This window comes from Octopus sinensis, linkage group LG16, assembly GCF_006345805.1.
Source record: "Octopus sinensis linkage group LG16, ASM634580v1, whole genome shotgun sequence".
Taxonomy (NCBI): domain Eukaryota; kingdom Metazoa; phylum Mollusca; class Cephalopoda; order Octopoda; family Octopodidae; genus Octopus; species Octopus sinensis.
This window is the reverse complement of record NC_043012.1, coordinates 33,937,069-33,953,303: the sequence shown is the minus strand read 5'-3', so window position 1 is coordinate 33,953,303 and position 16,235 is coordinate 33,937,069. Positions and strand designations below refer to the sequence as shown.

General features: G+C 39.2%; 1 protein-coding gene across 1 annotated transcript in view; it reads right to left on the bottom strand.

The window, feature by feature from the left end:
* LOC115220298 (histone-lysine N-methyltransferase SMYD3-like) overlaps positions 1 to 7,880 on the bottom strand; it is a 34,304-nt gene extending 26,424 nt beyond the window's left edge. The window contains exon 1 of the mRNA XM_036509979.1: positions 7,871 to 7,880. The gene's annotated coding sequence lies outside the window, so the exon portion shown is untranslated. The remainder of the gene's footprint in view (positions 1 to 7,870) is intronic.
* Positions 7,881 to 16,235: the final 8,355 nt, after the last annotated feature.

The window sequence follows — 16,235 nt, the reverse complement described above, 5'->3', positions numbered from 1 at the left end:
GAATGGAGCCTGGTGCAGTCATCTGGTTCGCCAGCCCTCAGTCAAATCATCCAACCCATGCTGGCATGGAAAGCGGACGTTAAACGATGATGATGATATATACACTACTGAAGGTTGGTTTTGTGGCAGAATTGATTTGAAGAAACAAATAAAATAGCTTTTTGTGGGATTTTAGTAATATATCATCACACTCGACAGACGTTGGGACTCACAGGGACCTACAAATATTGGGACCCACAGAGAGTATGCTAAACAGACAGGGAAACAGAACAGGCCTTCAGCTGGTCAGCTCCTGTCAAATTGTCCAACCCATGCCAGCATGGGAAACAGACATTAGATGATGATGAATCTCCAGGGTTAAATTTGCTCTTTTCTTTCCAGGTTTGATGAAACAAAGTACCAATCATGTATTGGGATTAATTTTACTTAACTCTGTCCTCTCCCACATGTGTACCATTATTAATCCTGTCGTTCCACATGTGGGGTTGTCTGTTAACCTTATCCTCCTCTTTGTGTGTCCTCCTATACTCAAAATCATTCATCATCCACAACACTGACTTCTTATGCCTTTCCCATTCCTGCCATCAAAACTGCTCCGGATCCTTAAACCTAGGTACCACATAAAACATATTGGTGTAGGTGTTGGTGCCATCAAAAAAGCACCCAGTGCACTCTGTAAATGACTGACATTAAGAAGGGCTGCAAGCTGTAGAAACCAAGCCAAAACAGACTATGGAACCTGGTGTGGCCCCTTTGCCTTGCCATTTCCTGTCAAGTCATCCAACATGGATGGCTTGCATGGAGAATAGATGTTAAATGTTGACGGCAACGATGATAACAAAGCATGGAACAGACTGCCAGCATCAGTTGTTAGTTGTCGGAGCACTGCATCCTTCAAAACTTCCATGCTTCCTGAGATTCGCCAACACTACACCTGATTTTCCCCCCTCCATACACACGCAAGCATAGACATTTGTACATTACTGCATATACTTTATATGCACTTTTGACAAGTTGTGGTGCACCTGAGCACTGTATACAATCATTTCATTATTATTATTATTATTATTATTATAACTGTCGAGTATTAATATACTGTAACCAACACACACTCCATACAGTTCTATGTACAAGTCAGTGTGTGTGTGTATTGGTGTGTGTGTCTATGAACCAAACATATTTCCTTACATATAAACATGTACAACATTTCCCATCTTACTCTTTGCATTTTCATAATATTTACAGCAAAAAATCTTTTTTTACTTCCGACATGTTTCCTCTCGGGTGGAGGAAATCTAAATGAAGGAAACATTTTCTCTCTCTCTCTCTCTCTCTCTCTCTATCGCTATCACTCCCACACAAATATACAACCAAAAGGTAATAAAGGAGGTGGCTGCTTGTATAAAAAACAAAAAAAGTTAAAATGTTTCCCACTAAAAAAAATAGGAGAGCAAGTTAACAAAGGGAAACAACTCTGAAACAGGTTTAAAGAGTAATATAAGGGAGATAACTGCTTAAGATAATTCTGTTGTGTCTGGGGAGAGTCATTTTCTTTTTGTGCCTTATAATATAACACATTCACCGGTAAAATTTCCACTAACTTATTTTTATTTTCCTAAAATTTCCGTTACATCTTGCAACCTTTTCAATAGTTTTGACTCTGCAACGAAAATTTTAGGAAAATAAAAATAAGAAAAAAGTGGAAATTTTACCGGTTACATAATGTTACATAATAAGGCACAAAAAGAAAATGACTCTCACCAGACACAACAGAATATGCTTCAACACACGAACTCATATCAAGAACCTTGCAAACCAAATCCAAAAACGAAATATGCTTAAGATAAATTTTTATCATTAATAAATCTAAGAAAGAACAGAGAGCTCCTTAACAAGGCCAGAGTCAGTGACATTGATTCAGTTCCCCATTAGGGGCATTTCTCTTCAAATACACAGCTTTTCACAAAAATATTTTGTTTGTTTTTATTGTGGTTTAATCAGGAATAAATGGGTTGTCCCAATGACCTTGGAAAACTCTGCAACACATGCAAGATTAATGTGGTTGATGTTCATCTGAAATATATGTAAACTAGACACTTCAGCACGACCAACATTGTTTAACCCTTTCGTTACTATATTTATTTTGAGTTGCTCTGTGTTTCTTCCAATCATTTTAAATATAACAAAGAATTTAGTAAAATAACATCGTTATCATTAAGCTAGTTTTAGGAACATAAATTGGGACAAAGGTTTGGTGGAAGATTTTAATTCAGAACTTATGAAAACCAGACAATTGTACTAAAGAGCCAGAGTCAGATACATGCTTGCGTGTGTATGGAGGGGAGAAAATCAGGTGTAGTGTTGGCGAATCTCAGGAAGCATGGAAGTTTTGTAGGACGCAGTGCTCCAACAACTAACAACTGATGCTGACAGTCTGTTCCATGCTTCAGCAACTCTTAGCGTGGAAAGATGTTTCCGAAAGTCATGCGAGCTGTGCTGTTTTGTGACTTTGTAAACATGTCCACGGTTGTTAGACAGGTGGAGTTTGAAAAGGTGCTCAGAGTTGTTGTTTGTAAGATGGTTAATAATTTTATGGGTGTCTGCCAAATTGGTTGCCAGATGTTGGAGTTTCAAGGTGTCCGTGCCCAGGGAAGTGAGGCGTTCAGAATATTCATCAAGAATATCTTTTCAGTTTCACCAGTAACATAAAAAAAAAATTCCAGCTTTATATTGTTATACTCTGTAAAAAAACAACTGACTATCCCATCATTCCCAGGGAGTTTGGGTTGATTTTCTTTGATATCTGCCAAATCAGACTAGAGCCTGGTGCAGCCTCCTGGCTTCCCAGACCCCAGTCAAACCGTCCAACCCATGCTAGCATGGAAAACGGACATTAAACGATGATCATGATGATGACTGTTCTCCCTCAAACCATGTATAAAGCCTCTTCTGCCCCTACTCTCTCAGCAGGTGGGACACAATTCCCTATTGACTATTTGAAGATCTTGAAATGAACTGAAACCTTGGACTTTATGGAGAGAAGTCCTAAGAAGAAGCATTTCTGTTGATTAGCATACACGGAATACTCTCTTACATTGACAACATTTCTGTTGAGTTGGTTTTCAACAGAGGCTCCTTGCCTTCCTTGTCTCTATCACTTCTGGTTCCATGTATTTGCATGGCAGCACCTGATGGTTCAACAATGGTTTTGTAAAGAGGTTACACTGGCACAGCGTGTAAAAGGCTGTAACCATATTGTCACTCGGGCTTCGTATTTGTTGTTTCAGTAAAGTAAACCGATTGGCCATAAACACTAGAAGGACCAGAATCTCAATTAATTGCAAAGATGTTTTTCAATTTGAAAGGAAAAGTGAAGAGGGGTAGAAAACTATTATAGGCACAGGCGTGGTTGTGTGATAAAAAGCTTGCTTCCCAACCACATGGTTCTGGGTTCAGTCCCACTGCATGGTACCTTAGACAAGTGTCTTCTACTATAGTCTTGGGCCAACCAAAGCCTTGTGGGCGGAGTTGATGTAAAGTACTCAAAACAAAAATAGACTTTGATTTTTTTGCATTGGTATGATATATAAGTGTGACGGTCGGCTTCTCTTTGGCTTTCAAAAACCACAGTTTCATGGACTAGTTTCACCTGTTTTACTGCTCCTGTTAATTTCCTTTTGTTCTGACTAAACCGCAGTTTTGTTTTGTGAACTATAAAGTCCATGCAATTACTGAATATCTAAAATGGTGTCACATGTATAAAAAAAGCAGGTGCAATTTTCAAAAGTTGCCAATATGTCAATTGATGCATGTGGTCCTTATACGTAGTATGCGATTTATTATTTTTTTTTTTACCAGTGGTGCAAACAACCTATAATTTATAGTGTTTACAGATGTTATAAAACTATGAAAAGTCAAGCACCATGATGTCAAAATCTCCAATAATTTTAGAATTGTGTGCAATTAAAATTTCAAAATGCATTCGTTGACACACTCGGTCCTTCTAGTGTTAAGTGGGCAGCAAGCTGTTGAATGTTGAAGTATCTTCATGGAGGGGAAAGAGGAAAAAGCCTAATGATGATGCCTCGTCCTAGATGAAATTAGATTAACTTTATCAGAGCAAACCTTGCTGTGTCAGATGCCTCAATGACATATTGGATGGATTTTTACTGAACTGTAGAACCTCAAAACTGTGCGTATGAATTAAATGAGTTGGTCAGAAGTAGGCCACAGGGACCTATCTGGCTGTTGTCAATTTGTGCCATCCAACAAAGGTTTGGAAACCATCTTGTGGTGATCTTTTCCAAGACAGTCATCATCACCTATTTAAGTTCCATTGACAAATAAAACCCATGTATTGCATGTATCTTTTTCCCATGCAAAGTAAGTTCTTATTGAGGGCAAACTAAAGGGCCCTTTCACATTGCAAAGTTCTGGGAGCACAGCATATATTATGAAATTAATTTGATCAAGAACAGTACCTGTGGCAAGTCCCCTTTTCCCATGCCCTCTGTAGTGTGATGGAAGAAAAGGACAACAGAAAAAGAAGCAAACGGGAGAAAGAAATACAAAAGGCCTTACCTGTTGACCTCGGCGGAACCAGCGGTCACTCTCACGAATTAAACACGTCTTGCCTCTCTGCCGTCTCAGCTCGAACTAACCACACGTGCTTCCTGCCCACGCTTGCCCCTTTCACTCTTCTGCCAGCCCCTTCAGTTTTCACTTCCCTTTTGCCTCATCTACCATCCTCTCCACCAACACCACATAGCTCCATCACAGCCACTAATGATAAAAAATATTTGTAGCCAATTTCTGGTAAAGAAGACTAAATTTGATTGTGATTCTAGTTTGATTCCATTCCTATTAAATCTGACTTTCTTTTCTTAACATGAATTTATCTGAATACTCATTGTTGATGTAGATACATTTACACACACACACATACAGAACATATATGATATATACACACAAAAATGCAGAAAGCAAGGTATATAAATAATTTGCATTATATATTTAATAACCAATTTCCCCTTCCTGTAGCTATTTATGTCCTTTAGTCTATATACTCTCTAGTTGAACCGTTTGGTTTCCTTCATGTTTTAAACCACACACAGATGCACACATATACACACACACACACACACACACATGTATATGCACTTGCAGAGCACCATCCGAGCATGGCCGATGCCAGTATCGCCTTGATTGGCTCCTGTGCTGGTGGCATGTAGCACCATCCGATCTGGCCCTCGTGCCAGTGGCACGTAAAAAGCACCCACTACACTCTTGGAGTGGTTGGCGTTAGGAAGGGCATCCAGCTGTAGAAACATTGCCAGATCAGACTGTAGCCTGGTGCAGCCTCCTGGCTTTCCAGACCCTGGTCGAACCATCCAACCCATGCTAGCATGGAAAATGGACATTAAACGTTGATGATGATGAAGATATGTGTGTGTGTGTGTGTAGATATATATATATATATATATATATATATATATATATATATAATGATCAGATATATAAAGACATACACACAAACATTAATCTATAAATAGTGAATTCTTATATTTCATAGTCTTGATATTGGTTTTTATAAATTTTATTCAAACTTTTTAGTCTTATTCATCTGATTCTCCATGCATCAGCCATATTGCATTGACACACACACACAAATGTGTATGTGTGTGTATGTATGTGTGTACATATATGCATGAGTGTTCATATAAAACACATGCTGCCTATTCATACATATACATTTAATCACACACACACTCATCTATTCTCTCTGCAGAAAGAGCAATGCACTCAAAACAGACTTCTCTTTCTATTTTACCTGAGCATTAATCTAATACACTGTTTGTTTTTTTAACTTGTCTTCATGTTATTTATAACATATATATATATATTATATATATATATATATATATATAATGATCAGATATATAAAGACATACACACAAACATTAATCTATAAATAGTGAATTCTTATATTTCATAGTCTTGATATTGGTTTTTATAAATTTTATTCAAACTTTTTAGTCTTATTCATCTGATTCTCCATGCATCAGCCATATTGCATTGACACACACACACAAATGTGTATGTGTGTGTATGTATGTGTGTACATATATGCATGAGTGTTCATATAAAACACATGCTGCCTATTCATACATATACATTTAATCACACACACACTCATCTATTCTCTCTGCAGAAAGAGCAATGCACTCAAAACAGACTTCTCTTTCTATTTTACCTGAGCATTAATCTAATACACTGTTTGTTTTTTTAACTTGTCTTCATGTTATTTATAACATATATATATATATGTATATATATATATATATATATAAATTATATATATATATATAAATTATATAAAATATTAGAAAAATTATATAAATTATATATATATATATATAATATATATATAAACACGCATTCATATGTATACATTTGCTCTGATTTTATTTACATTTCTTGTTGTTTGTACCCCCAACCACCACCACAGCTATTTTTCCATTTTATTTATGTGTGTGTGTTGCTGCTCTGAGTTATTTACAGTTTGTGTATAGGATATAGAAATTAAAATAGCGCGGTTGTAATTGCGGTGTTCATGATGGGTGGTGGTTTTTGTTATGAGGATGGTAACGATGGTACTGCTGCTGCTGCTGTTGCTGGTAGCAGAATGGTTTACAAGAATGGGGGGGGGGTGATGATTGTTGTAGCCATGGTGGTGGTGGTGGTGATGATTGTGATGATGGTAGTGGGTCGTGATGATGGTAGTGATGGTGGTGGTGATGATGATGACGATTGTGATAAAGGTAGTTGGTGGTGATGATGGTAGTATTGATGATGGTGGTGGTGGTGGTGGAGGGTGAAGATGATGCTGATTGATGAAGATGATAATGATGATGACAAACAGAGATGGTTTTCGTTCTAAAAGCTCTTTTTATTGCTTGTCTTGAGTGAAATGAAAGCAAGTTTTCATTCAGGAATATATCAATCAATCGAGATGGTAGATGAATGATTGGAGGGTGGGTGTGGAGAGGTGGGGAGGTAGGGATGGTGATTGATTAATCAATTGCTAAGCATACATACATTGTGCTGTGTGTGCATATTATACACACACTCACTCGTATATATATAGGTGTGGCTGCGTGGAAAGACGTTTGCTTCCCAACCATAGAGTTCCAGGTTCGGTCCCACTGTGTGGCACTTTGGGAAAGTGTTCTACTGTAGCCTTGATCCCTAGAAGTGGAGTGAATTTGGCAGACACAGACTGAAAGGAGCCCATTGTATATCTATCTATCTATCTATGTATGTGTGTGTGTGTGTGTGTATGTGTGTGTGTTTGTCCCCCATCATTGCTTGACAACTGGTGTTGGTATGTTTATGTCCTTGTAACTTAGTGGATCAGCAAAAAAAGACAGCGAATGAAAATGAAAGAAAATAAATACTGGAGCTAATTCGTTCAACTAAAAAGTTCTTCAAGGCAGTGCCCCAGCATGGCCACAGTCTAATGACTGAAACAAGTAAAAGGTATATAAAAAGATACGTATGTATCATAGGCGCAGGAGTGGCTGTGTGGTAAGTAGCTTGCTTACCAACCACATGGTTCCGGGTTCAGTCCCAATGCATGGCACCAAGTGTCTTCTACTATAGCTTCGGGCTGACCGAAGCCTTGTAAGTGGATTTGGTAGACAGAAACTGAAAGAAGCCCGTCGTATATATGTATATATATATATGCATATGTATGTGTGTGTACATGTTTGTGTGTCTGTGTTTGTCCCCCCAACATTGCTTGACAACCGATGCTGGTGTGTTTACATCCCCGTAACTTAGAGGCCGATAAAATAAGTACTAGGCTTACAAAGAATAAGTCCTGGGGTCGATTTGCTCGACTAAAAGGTGGTGCTCCAACATGGCCACAGTCAAATGACTGAAACAAGTGAAAGGTATATAAAAAGATACATATGTATTTGTCTATTTCGATATAATTAAGTCATTAGAAAGTCTCTGCTAACGATAGTTTCAGATAATCCATTCCTGCCTTGCCAACCACACCTATCATATATCAATGTCTTATAGCAGGATCATATTGGTATTCCTCAACATTCCAAGCTGGTATTCTTCAATGACACTGGTTGCTGTTGGTCTTGATTAATCTCCAGCCATGACCATTCTATCTTAATTTTATTTCAGCAACAATGTACCCAGGATAATGTCTTATCTATTTTTTAAAAAGATAAATAATAATGAAATTATTGTATACAGTGCTCAGGTGCACCACAACTTGTCAAAAGTGCGTATAAAGCATATGCAGTAATGTACAAATGTCTGGGATGTGAACAATGTATGAGTCAGATACATGCTTGTGTGTGTATGGAGGGGAGAAAATCTGGTGTAGTGTTGGCGAATCTCAGAAAGCATGGAAGTTTTGAAGGATGCAGTGCTCTGACAACTAACAACTGATGCCGGCAGTTGGTTCCATGCTTCAGCAACTCTTAGCGTGAAAAAATGTTTGTGAAAATCATGGGAGCTGTGCTGTTTTCTGTTCAGGTGTGACTGAGAGGAAATTTAGCAGCTATTTCTGTCTTACTGAGCAACCCACATGGAGGCACAAGATGCATTGGCTAATGTAGTCCTAGATACATTAGGGCTTTCAATTGTTTTGAAGTGTGTAATTTGAGGGTAATTCAGCTGCTAGTTTTAGCAAGTTGAGTGGCCAACTACAAGTGTTTTTCTTCTTCACAATTAGAAGAGAGTGTTATGTTGAGAAACACAGCATTTACACAGCTATTACATGTTTCACTGTATTGTGTTTGGCAGAACTGGCAGAGTGTTGGATAAAATGCCTGACAGAAGTTTTTTTTTCAATTCAATTTTTATTGGTTCAAAAAGCAAAAGCAAGGCTATGTAGGGAGACAGGGAGGGTGGTCATACAAAGAGTTCAGGCCATTTCTGGTCAAGAGAGACTTTGAACCGAGCGGTTGTCGGCATCTTCACTATCTCATCCGGTAGCTTATTCCACGGATCCACAACCTGGAGAGAGAAAGCCCCTCTCCTTTGATTGAGATGAAATCGTCGTAGATAGAGCTTTTCGGAGTGGCCCTGCAGCCCACACTCTGGAGCAGGAGTGAACAACAGCTCTTTTGAGAGGTTGCACTTTCCGCTTATGATGTTGTCGGCAAGAATGAGATCATCACGGCGTCGTCAATTTTCTAGAGAATAAAGGTCGAGCGTCTTCAGCCTTTCTTCATAAGACAAATGCTTGAGATCAAGAACCATGCGGGTAGCCAGCTTCTGGACTCTTTCGAGATGATGTATGTCTTTGAGGAGATAAAGAGAAGAAGCTTGAATCCCGTATTCCAATATGGGTCTCACCAGCGTGACTCTTTACATTTTGAGATCAAACCCTACTGAGGTCAGTTTTGGTTTTTATTTCTTCAAGGTCAATAAAATTAAGAACCAGTTTGTGGGGTTGAACAAGAAGTAAAAGTAATTTTTGTTACTGTTACTGATTTCTGGGATTGGTGTGGAACTGTGGGACACCATGGGGTGTTGAGTCACCCTTTAACCCTTTCGTTACTGTATTTATTTTGAGATGCTCTGTGTTTCTTCCAATTATTTTAAATATAACAAAGAATTTAGTAAAATAACTTAGTTATGATTAATCTAGTGTTAGGAATGTAAATTGTGACTAAGGTTTGGGGGAAGATTTTAATTCAATACTTATGAAAACAAGACATTTTACCACAGAGCCAGAGCTAGTTTTGGCCGGGTTAGTAACAAAAGGGTTAAATAAAGACAAACTTGTTACCAGTTCAAAAATACTAGAGGCATATTTGAACCCATAAGAAAAATCCAATCACTGTATTTTGTCACAGAGAAAATTTCTCACAGTAAACAGGTGTAAACACACCTGTCTTGTTGGTTTGCAGTGCTGAAGAGGAGGCAACCACTCTGAAATGCATGCATCCACCGGCCGGATTAGGGAATACTGCAAACTGACTCAGTGTATTTATATTTACTCTTTTATTCTTTTACTTATTTCAGTCATTTCGACTGTGGCTATGCTGGAGCATCACCTTAAAGAGTTTTTAGTCAAAGAAATCGACCCCAAGACTTATTCTTTGTAAGCCTAGTACTTATTCTATCGGTCTCTTTTGCAAAATCACTAAGTTACAGGAACATAAACACACCAGCATCAGTCGTCAAGCAATGGCAGGAGGCAAGCACAGACACACACATATATATATATATCATCATCATCATAGTTTAACGTCCGCTTTCCATGCTTGCATGGGTTGGACGGTTCGACCGGGGTCTGGGAAGCCAGGAGGCTGCACCAGGCTCCAGTCTGATCTGGCAGTGTTTCTACAGCTGAATGCCCTTCCTAACGCCAACCACTCCATGAGTGTAGTGGGTGCTTTTTACGTGCTACCGGCACAGGGGCCAGGTGAGGCTGGCAACAACCACGATCAGTTGATGCTTTTTATGTGCCACCAGCACGGAGGCCAGTCGAGGCGGCGCTGGCAACGGCCATGTTCGGATGAATCTTTTTACGTGCCACCAGTACTGGTATCACAACTACAATTTCCATTGATTTTTGATCGATTTCGATTTTGATTTCACTTGCCTCAACAGGTCTTCGCAAGCAGAGTTTTGTGTCCCAAGGAGGAAAGGTATGCATAAGTGGACTGGCTACATCCCAGGTAAAGGCCACAGGTTATGGTCTCACTTGTCCTGTCGAGTCTTCTCGCACACAGCATATTTCCAAAGGTCTCGGTCACTAGTCATTGCCTCGGTGAAAACTAAAGTTCGAAGGTTGTGCTTCACCACCTCGTTCCAGGTTTTCCTGGGTCTACCTCTTCCACAGTTTCCCTCAACTGCTAGGGTGTGGCACTTTTTCACACACCTATTTTCATCCATTCTCGCCACATGACCATACCAGTGCAAGCGTCTCTCTTGCACATACAATGGGCTTATTCCAGTTTCCATCTAGCAAATCCACTCCACTCAAAGGCTGTGGTCAACCCAAGGCTATAGTAGAAGACACTTGCTCCCACATGGTTGAAAAGTAGTAACAAGCTTCTTATCACACTGTCTTCAGCAAGAAATTTTCTCCACAACAAAATACATTGAAACGACTTTCTTATAGGTTGGAATATTCCTGAAGCATGTTTGAATGGAAGCAAGTTAGTATTGATATATTACTGCTCTTAGTACTTTTGTTCTGTATTTTGAGTAAAAAATCTTCAGAAATTCCTGGAAAGTGAAAACAGTGGTTGTGGCTAGGATGCAGGGTTGATGTTACCTTCCGCAGGATTTAAACTGAGCACTGAAAATTATGGAAACAGGTGTTATTTCATCAGCCGTTACGTTCTGAGTTCAAATTCTGCTGAGGTCGACTTTGCCTGTCATCTTTCGGGGTCGATAAATTAAGTACTAGTTACACACTGGGGTTGATGTAATCGACTTAATCCATTTGTCTGTCCTTGTTTGTCCCCTGTGTTTAGCCCCTTGTGGGTAGTAAAGAAATAGGTATTTCGTCTGCCGCTACGTTCTGAGTTCAAATTCCGCCGAGGTCGACTTTGCCTTTCATCCTTTCGGGGTTGATAAATTAAGTACCAGTTATGCATTGGGGTCAACGTAATCAACTTAATTCGTTTGTCTGTCCTTGTTTGTCCCCTCTGTGTTTAGCTCCTTGTGGGTAATAAAGAAACATATATAATGCTACAATGATGAACCAACAAGTCAATGACAGAGCTTCTATCTGGCCACTTGACCTACTCAAAATAGCAGCCAAATCACTTCCTGATGTCTTGAAAATAAGCACATTAAATAATGTAATCCTTTAGTATATAAGCTATGTTTAAAAAAATGTCTGGATGATCATGGCTGGAACCTCTTTCATCATACAACACAATGTGATACTTGTTTATAGGTAAAACAAGTCCCTGGAAGAGTGGCTGAAGTGATATGAACCTTCAACGTTATGATTCATTGTTCAATGACATCATTTTAGCTCAGTCATTTGGGACAACTGTATACACCATTTGTATACCTCAGTGATTCTCTGATGTTGAAGTTGCTCCTTTTTACACAGAGATTATGATTGATGCTGTTTAACCCCAGGTCAGGCCTAATCAACCAGGTCTGTACTGGTGGTGTTGTTTAACTGATCCACCCGGTTTATCACCAAAAGCGTTCTAGTCTTGCCCATCCCATATTTCTTAGTCAAACACAGTATAGTCTACAATACCTGATGTGTCCTTCTTTTTAATTAAGTAGCTGCATGTGATTTGAAGGGGATTTGGCTGCTATTTCTATAAGGTCAAATGACAACCTCATAGGATTTCTCTACTAATTGTATGTTGGAATTGTGAATGTGTGGAGGTCATCCCTTTCCAAGGTAAACATCCAAGGAGGGAGTTGAAATCAGTTGATAAAACACTTGCTTAGTTTACAGTGTTGCTGATGTCTACAGTAAGGACCACACAGCCTTATGCTACCTAACCCCACAGCTTGGTTCTTGTTGTTGAGCACCAGGTCAGCCCAGGCTGAGCAAATTTATGAGCAAAGACATTCCAACTGTGACCATCTTATCTCTTTAATGTGCTGAGAACTAAGGACTATTAATCCAGTAAATCCATGCTTTAAGACACTGCGATGTAATGCAGAGTAGATTTGAATACTATTTCTAGCAAAGCAACTAATCTGAACAAAGCCTTTATTTGCTCATTAATTGTTTGAGTCAGTGAAAATAAATTGTTTATCTCTCAAGTGACTAAACATTTCGCAAAAAAATGGGGGAGTAAAACAAACACAGATAAAAGTCAAGGTAATAGGGTTATCTACTGGAGGGGGAGAGAAGTTGTCCTCTGCATGAAATATAAATAGTTAAGCAGATAGGATGAATGAGATAAATGTTAACATTTGTTCACCCACTATATTGTTAGCACACTCTTAACTATTTGGTTTTCATGACTGGTAACATCAAGCTTCCTTGACAAGGTCTCATGAGATAGAAACATGCCACCATGCTTTTCAAACAACACTTTATTCATCACAGCTTTCTAATTAATTCAAGATTCATTTATAAGGTATAAGCATAACTGTATGATAAGTTTGCTTCCCAACCACATGTTTCTGGGTTCAATTCCACTGTGTGGCAACTTGGGCAAATGTTTTCTACTATAGCCCTGAGTTGATTAAATCCTTGAGTAGATTTCATCATCATCGTTTAACATCCGTTTTCCATGCTAGCATGGGTTGGACGGTTCGACCCGGTTCTGGGAAGCCAGGAGGCTGCACCAGGCCCAGCTGATTTGGCAGTGTTTCTACAGCTGGATGCCCTTCCTAACGCCAACCACTCCGTGGGTGTAGTGGGTGCTTTTTATATGCCACCAGCACAGGTGCCAGGTGAGACTGGCAATGGCCACGATCGGTTGGTGCTTTTTACGTGCCACTGGCACAGAAGCCAGTCCAGGCAGCGCTGGCAATGGCCACGTTCAGATGGTTCTTTTATGTACCACCGGCACTGGTATCACAACTGATACAAAGAAACTGAAAAAGTGCTTTGTGTGTGTGTCTGTGTGTATTTTATGTAGTCATTGGTTTATGGCTGGTCAGAAAGGTACCATTGGTTCCATATCTGTTATTATTTTTAGCAATATAGGCAACTCTTCAGACACCCAACTTCTTTATTAATGGATACTGCATCGCATAAATAATGCTGCTTTTTCAATTGCATCAACTAAAAGTCGGAGGGGGACAGGATAAACTACCTGCATCAATTTGCTATAAAATCAGGTAGTAATTTTACCTTGTACTTATTCTTAGTGCAAGTTTTGAAGAGTGCATTCAATTTTAACAATTATTTTTTCAAAGCTATAATGGAAGTGACAAAGGAGCATATTTGGCATATTTTGCTTTATGAGTTCAATAAAGGTAACAACGCAATGGAAAGTGCAAGGAATATTAATGCAGTATATGGGGATCGGACAACAAGTGTAAGCCAGTGTCCATGGTTCTTCCAGAAATTCCAAGCCAGAAATTACAGCCTAGACAAGCCTCACCCTAGAAGATCTGTAGAGTTCAACGAAGACGTCCTGCAAACCCTGATAGAATAAAATCCCATTGTAACTGTTGAAGAACTAGCAGAGAAGCTTGGATTTGGTTATTCAACCATTCATCGACACCTGCGTGCCATTGGAAAAGTCAGCAAATTCGGTCACTGGGTTCCTCACAAACTTTCCGAGTCTAATCACATGTGGAGAGTGAATGTGTGCTCTTTGCTTTCACATCTCGCGAATGAACCTTTTTTGAACTGAATAGTGACTGGTGACAAGAAATGGGTTCTTTTTAAAATGTCAAGTACTGAAGACGGTGGGTACGGAAAGGAGAAACACTGACACCCCAGGCTAAAGAAGGTCTTCACCCATGTAAGGTATTGTTATTTGTTTGGTGAGATGTGAAAGGTTTAGTCTACTATGAACTTTTAAACCCAAACCAAATGATAAAGATGATATACTGTGAGCAGCTTGAGGGGCTTAAGTCAGTGCTAGAAGCAAAATAGCCATCTTTGGTTTCAAGACAAAAGGTGTTCTTCCATCAGGATAATGCTTGGCTACATATAGCAAGGATGACATTCCAATGGCTGGAGCAATTTAAATGGGAAATGATGCCCCACCCACTATGTTTGCCAGACATTGCCCGTCTGATTATCATTTATTCTGCAGTCTTCAAAATCATATGGTTAGAAAAAATATGAATTCTGTAGACGAGGTGAGAACAATAATGGAGGATTATTTTTTGTCACAGACAAGTGAATTTTGGAAGAGGGGTCTTGCAAGTCTACCAGATAGATGGGAGAGCATTCTAGAAAATGAAGGAGAGTATATTTTTGATTAAAAAAGAAGTTTGTTTCTCTTAATTTTGAAAAATAAAAGAAGTATAAAAAAACTGCATTATCTATGAGATGACCCAATACATGTGTGTGTGTGTGTGTGTGTGTGTGTGTTGCTGTCTCCTTGATTCAATAACATGTGACAGTTGTCAACAAGTGTTATCATAATGGAGTATTCTGTGAAAACATGTTTGTTTGGTCACGAGGGAAATATTATCTGACTTGGAAAACAGGTGAAGGTGACAAAAGACATCCAACCATAGAAAATCTGCCTCAACTCATTCAGCCCGACCCATGCAAGCGTGGAAAAACGGATGTTAAAAAGATGATGATGATGATGATAATGGCCATGATTTAATTATTTAAATTGCCTTAAATTAATGTCACTTTCATACTTTTTACCAATATCCTCAAATAGCAAATAAATTTATTTCCATCACACCCAATTCTCTACCCCCATCTTCACAACTGAATCCTGCGAAGAGACAGAATATTTCAGTGTGTGTGTGTGTGTGTGTGTGTGTGTGTGTGTCTACACACATCTTCACTGCTCAGTTAATGGCTGATTCTTGTTATTGTTGTTGTTGCTTAGGCCCAAGTCAGTCACAATCAGCCCTAATCTTTGGATCTAAGAGCTTAAGTTTCCCGTTGTGACCATCCTGTCTTTTTTTAATTTTTATACTTCATCTGATACTGCATTGCTGGTGTGCTTCACTTTTTAATACAATGGACTGTGATTCGAGTGTCATTTAACTGCTACTTATAACAAGTCGACCAACTTAGTAAATACTTCTTTGACTTGTCATTTGTGTGTGGGCAGCATTGTTGGAGGTCATCTCTCTCTCAAAGCTACGAGGATCATAAGCTGACCAAGATACTCTCTCATGGAATGTGACTAAATGAAGGTTATTATTCAACATAGTCTCCCTTGAGACCCACACACTTCTTCCGTCGGTGTTGCAGTACTTGGACACCATTGTTGAAGGAGCTTTCATCCTGTTGCTTGAAAAAGTCATCAACAGCAGATATGATGTCATCGTCATTGTGATGTTACTTCTCAGCCGAGTGTGTTTTTCCTGTTGGGAGATGGATGATAGTCAGATGGAGCCAAATCAGGAGAATAGGGAAGGCCACAGTCATACACAGCAGCCATTGAAACGAAGGAGTTGAGTGCTGGAGCATTGTCCCAGTGAAACAAGACCCCTTTCATTAGTTTTCCTGGGCATTTGGTCTTGATTTCTTTTTGTAAGTGCCTCAGTAAGCTGGCATAGTACACTCCATTGACGGTTGACCCTTTTGAAGATGGCCAATAAACACAATGCCT